We start from the raw sequence: 5,729 nt of genomic DNA on the forward strand, positions 1-5,729 counted from the left end.
GGCTGCATTACTGAATTGGAGTTTGCTTGTGTAAGAAGGGACGGCGAGGTGCCGCTGAGCTCCCAGGAAGCTCTCTGTCAGTTCCCTCAGTCTCCTCTGCTCTCTGTCAGTTCCCTCAGTCTCCTCTGCTCTCTGTCAGTTCCCTCAGTCTCCTCTGCTCTCTGTCACTTCTGTCAGTTCCCTCAGTCTCCTCTGCTCTCTGTCAGTTCTGTCAGTCTCCTCTGCTCTCTGTCAGTTCCCTCAGTCTCCTCTGCTCTCTGTCAGTTCTGTCAGTCTCCTCTGCTCTCTGTCAGTTCCCTCAGTCTCCTCTGCTCTCTGTCAGTTCTGTCAGTCTCCTCTGCTCTCTGTCAGTTCCCTCAGGCTCCTCTGCTCTCTGTCAGTTCCCTCAGTCTCCTCTGCTCTCTGTCAGTTCCCTCGGTCTCCTCTGCTCTCTGTCAGTTCCCTCAGTCTCCTCTGCTCTCTGTCAGTTCCCTCAGTCTCCTCTGCTCTGTCAGTTCCCTCAGTCTCCTCTGCTCTCTGTCAGTTCCCTCAGTCTCCTCTGCTCTCTGTCAGTTCCCTCAGTCTCCTCTGCTCTCTGTCAGTTCTGTCAGTTCCCTCAGTCTCCTCTGCTCTCTGTCAGTTCTGTCAGTTCCCTCAGTCTCCTCTGCTCTCTGTCAGTTCCCTCAGTCTCCTCTGCTCTCTGTCAGTTCTGTCAGTCTCCTCTGCTCTCTGTCAGTTCCCTCAGTCTTCTCTGCTCTCTGTCAGTTCCCTCAGTCTCCTCTGCTCTCTGTCAGTTCCCTCAGTCTCCTCTGCTCTCTGTCAGTTCCCTCAGTCTCCTCTGCTCTCTGTCAGTTCTGTCAGTTCCCTCAGTCTCCTCTGCTCTCTGTCAGTTCCCTCGGTCTCCTCTGCTCTCTGTCAGTTCCCTCAGTCTCCTCTGCTCTCTGTCAGTTCCCTCAGTCTCCTCTGCTCTCTGTCAGTTCCCTCAGTCTCCTCTGCTCTCTGTCAGTTCTGTCAGTTCCCTCAGTCCTCTCTGCTCTCTGTCAGTTCCCTCCGTCTCCTCTGCTCTCTGTCAGTTCTGTCAGTTCCCTCAGTCTCCTCTGCTCTCTGTCAGTTCCCTCAGTCTCCTCTGCTCTCTGTCAGTTCCCTCAGTCTCCTCTGCTCTCTGTCAGTTCCCTCAGTCTCCTCTGCTCTGTCAGTTCCCTCAGTCTCCTCTGCTCTCTGTCAGTTCCCTCAGGCTCCTCTGCTCTCTGTCAGTTCCCTCAGTCTCCTCTGTTCTCTGTCAGTTCCCTCAGTCTCCTCTGCTCTCTGTCAGTTCCCTAAGTTTCCTCTGCTCTCTGTCAGTTCCCTCAGTCTCCTCTGCTCTCTGTCAGTTCCCTCAGTCTCCTCTGCTCTCTGTCAGTTCCCTCAGTCTCCTCTGCTCTCTGTCAGTTCCCTAAGTCTCCTCTGCTCTCTGTCAGTTCCCTCAGGCTCCTCTGCTCTCTGTCAGTTCCCTCAGGCTCCTCTGCTGCGAGGCGTTACTAAATGAACGTCGCTGGACCAGCAGACATCTGAAAGGTCGGTCTTGAAGATTCAGGCTGAGATGCGAGGACCTGTCGGTGTCCTTACCACATCTAGTTGTGTAGTACGTAAGTCAAATGCCTCGGTATCTGGCTCGATGACAAGTGGACCCGTGGTGTCCATACTGATGGTCTCCTATCACAAAAAGACTTCACTGTGTTTAAGGAGAAAAACCCACATGTTGACTTTTACTGCAAAAGCTTTACGGCAGTCCACATCCAGTGTCTGACCTCCTCCAGCAGCTCCATCAGCAGATCATCAGAGAACACCACCCGAACACTGACGCTACACCTGCCTTTTCCTGTCTCGCCCCGCAGGCTTGGAAAGAGCTGCAGGGCATACTGAACGTGGGACATTTACCCTCTCTTGACATATTTAAACAGATCTGAAGATCAGTTTTTACAGAATAATGCCATTGCTTTTAACAAGTGTCATTTCCACGACTCTTTAGCCCTGATCCCTGTATGGTCTGTGATGTCATCTGTTCCGGTTTGTACTTTTTTGTCAATCCTTTTTATTTTATTTTGCTGCCCATATTTACTAAAATGTACAACACTCTGAATAGACGGGTTGCACCACTCCTACTAGTTAGCGTGCTTTGTCTGCTGCAAAAGCAGCGCATCTCTCTGGCTTCATCAATATTAATAAACAGAACCCAGACTTCTCTTTGACCCTGTATCTAAAGCAACCGTCTATTAGCTGCTCACCATTCACGGCCCATGAGTTTCTAGACTTTTTCTGCAATAAAGTTGATGAGATCTTAAACAGAATTAGTTCTTCAACTCCAGATCCTGTCTTACTATATTCAAATCTATACAACGAGTCACGGACAGTCCCGGTTATTACAGCTTTTGAGACTATCTCTCTTGATACTTTGACTAAGTTCGTGTCAGCTTCTAAACCAACTGCTTGCCTAATTGATCCCTTACCAGCAAAACTTTTTAAAGACCACTGGTCTTTTCTGGGACCTACAATGCTAGACATTGTTAATTTATCACTTACTACTGGCATTGTTCCCAGCAGTTTTAAAACAGCTGTGGTCCAACCTCGACTGAAAAACCTGCACCACGATTCTCTTGCTCATTTTCAACTATGCTTATGGAGATGTCCTGATGCATGCTCAATAATCCAGGTAAGAAAATCACAGACAGGTTGAATCGGTTCACGTGGACACAACGTTTATGGACAGAAATGTTCATCATCATCTAAGTGACCTCTTCAGTCTCACCTGACCGCAGGTGCCCCACCCTTATAAACAATATAGTGACCGCAGGTGCCCCACCCTTATAAACAATATAGTGACTGCAGGTGTCCCCACCCTTATAAACAATACAGTGACTGCAGGTGTCCCAACCCTTATAAACAATACAGTGACTGCAGGTGTCCCCACCCTTATAAACAATACAGTGACTGCAGATGTCCCCACCCTTATAAACAATACAGTGACTGCAGGTGTCCCCACCCTTATAAACAATACAGTGACTACAGGTGTCCCCACCCTTATAAACAATACAGTTGCACAACGACCCAAACCAACCACCGGTTTCATATGCAAATACTATGTGTGTGACCATTAACTAGAGTTACAATGACCATATGTACTGTTCACAGAAGATTTGGGAATGTTTGTAATCACAGCATTGTAAGATGGTGACAGATGTACTCTTAGCCTTAGCCCCCCCCCCCCCCCGGATGGTCATTCCCTCTTCACATAGATGGCCTCTTTGAGTCCCCGTTCAAACCAGTGTTCCTCCCTATCAAGGATGGTCACATCCTCATCGCTGAAAGAGTGGCCACTGGCCTGTAGATGGTGTAGACTGTGGAGTCCTGGTCTGTAGATGGTATAGACTGTGGAGACCTGGCCTGTAGATGGTATAGACTGTGGAGTCATGTTCTGTAGATGGTGTAGACCGTGGAGTCCTGGTCTGTAGATGGTGTAGACTGTGGAGTCCTGGCCTGTAGATGGTGTAGACTGTGAAGTCCTGGTGTGTAGATGGTGTAGACTGTGGAGTCCTGGTCTGTAGATGATGTAGACTGTGGAGTCCTGGTCTGTAGATGGGGTAGACTGTGGAGTCCTGGTCTGTAGATTTGTAGACTGTGGAGTCCTGGTCTGTAGATGGGGTAGACTGTGGAGTCCTGGTCTGTAGATGGTGTAGACTGTGGAGTCCTGGTCTGTAGATGTGTAGACTGTGGAGTACTGGTCTGATGGGGTAGACTGTGGAGTCCTGGTCTGATGTGTTAGCTCTCCTGTGTTGTGCCATCCTCTTGTCCAGCATCTGTTTAGTTTCCCCAACGTACAAGTCACAGTAATCCTCCTGGCACTTAACAGTTACACTATATTGCTCTACTTGTGTCAGGGGACCCGATCCTTGGGGTGGACCAACTTCTGGTGCAGCGTGTTTTGTTTTGTTTTGGGGGTTTTTTTGGATGTTTTTTTTTTTGGAGTTTGAAGCAACGGAGAAGCGATGTTTAGAAAACTGTTCCAACACTCCCGCCACATATGGAATCACCACTGATTTACTCTTAGGCAGCTGTTGTCCTTCTCCTCTCTCCGGTCAGCTGGTGCACTGTTTGGGGTCTTCCTGGCTTTGACAAATGCCCAGTTAGGATAACCACACTTAACCAGGGCCGGTTTAATGTGGGATTTCTCCTCCTCCCCGGTGGGGACGTTGTCAGCTCGGTGGTCCAGCGTCCTGATGACTCCTAGTTTGTGTTCCAGTGGATGATGAGAGTCAAACCTCAAGTACTGATCAGTATGTGTTGGTTTACGGTAAATATCAACAATTAAATGTCCCCCATCACCAATTGCAATTTCACATTCCAAGAAGGTTAACTTGTCATCCAAAGGAATTGAATCGAGTGCAACTGGACTTGGTGCACTCGATTCAATTCCTTTGGATAACCATGACCTGGATGAATGAGAACATTCACAGACACGTTAACCTGTCAGTTTTCACATCCTCCCTGGTGAACTTGATGTGGTGTCCACAGAGTTAATGTCTCATCTCATCTCATCTCATCTCGTCATCAGCCGCTTCTCCGGGGTCGGGTCGCAGTGGCAGCAAGCGAAGTAGGGCACTCCAGACGTCCCTCTCCCCAACAACGCCCTCCAGCTCCTCCTGGGGGATCCCAAGGCGTTCCCAGACCAGATTGGACATGTAGTCCCTCGAGTGAGTTCTGGGTCTACCCCTGGGTCTCCTCCTGGTTGGACGTGCATGGAAAACCTCCAAAGGAAGGCGCCCAGGAGGCATCCTAATCAGATGCCCAAACCACCTCAACTGGCTCCTTTCGATGCGAAGGAGCAGCGGCTCTATTCCGAGCTCCCTCCGGAAGTCCGAGCGCCTCACCCTATCTCTAAGGCTGAGCCCGGACACCCTACGGAGGAAACTCATTTCAGCCGCTTGTATCCGCAGTCCCACCCTTTCGGTCACTACCCAAAGCTCATGACCATAGGTGATGGCTGGAACGAAGACTGACCGGTAAATTGAGAGTTTTGCCAGGTCCGCGGTGGTGTAGCGGTCTAAGCATCGGCTCTGTGTCGATGCAGTTGCCCACTGGGGACTGGGGTTCGCGCCCCGGTCTCGTCAGATCCGACTATGGCCGGACTCGACGAAGCAGCGATCATTGGCAACGCTGTCTTCGGGAGGGGGGCGGAGTCGGCTTGTGTTCGTCACGTGAATGCGTCTCTGTGTGTGTCGGAAGAAACAGTGGTTCGGCTTGGAGTCGCCTTGTCACGAAAGTGGCGAGGTGGTCTCCTTCGAGACTACCGGCCGGAGAGATGCAGTTGGCGAACGCATACAGTGCGAGGGTGGGTGTTTGAATTAAAATAGGGATCGATTGGCCACTAAATTGGGAGAAAAAAGGGAAAAATCAGAAATAAATTTAAAAAAAAAAAATTGAGAGTTTTGCCTTCCGGCTCAGCTCCCTCTTCACCACAACGGTCCGGTACAACGCCCACATTACTGCTGATGCTGCACCAATCCAACTGTCAATCTCCCGCTCCATCCTACCCTCACTCGTGAACAAGACTCCGAGATACTTGATCTCCTTCACTTGAGGCAACAAGTCATCCCCAACCCGGAGGGAGCAATCCACCATTTTCTGGTAGAGAACCGTGGCCTCAGACTTGGAGGTGCTGACTCTCATCCCGTCCATTTCACACTCAGCTGCAAACCGCCCCAGTGCGCTGGAGG

The sequence above is a fragment of the Lampris incognitus genome, chromosome 15 (assembly GCF_029633865.1).
Source record: "Lampris incognitus isolate fLamInc1 chromosome 15, fLamInc1.hap2, whole genome shotgun sequence".
In the NCBI taxonomy this organism is placed as follows: Eukaryota; Metazoa; Chordata; class Actinopteri; order Lampriformes; family Lampridae; genus Lampris; species Lampris incognitus.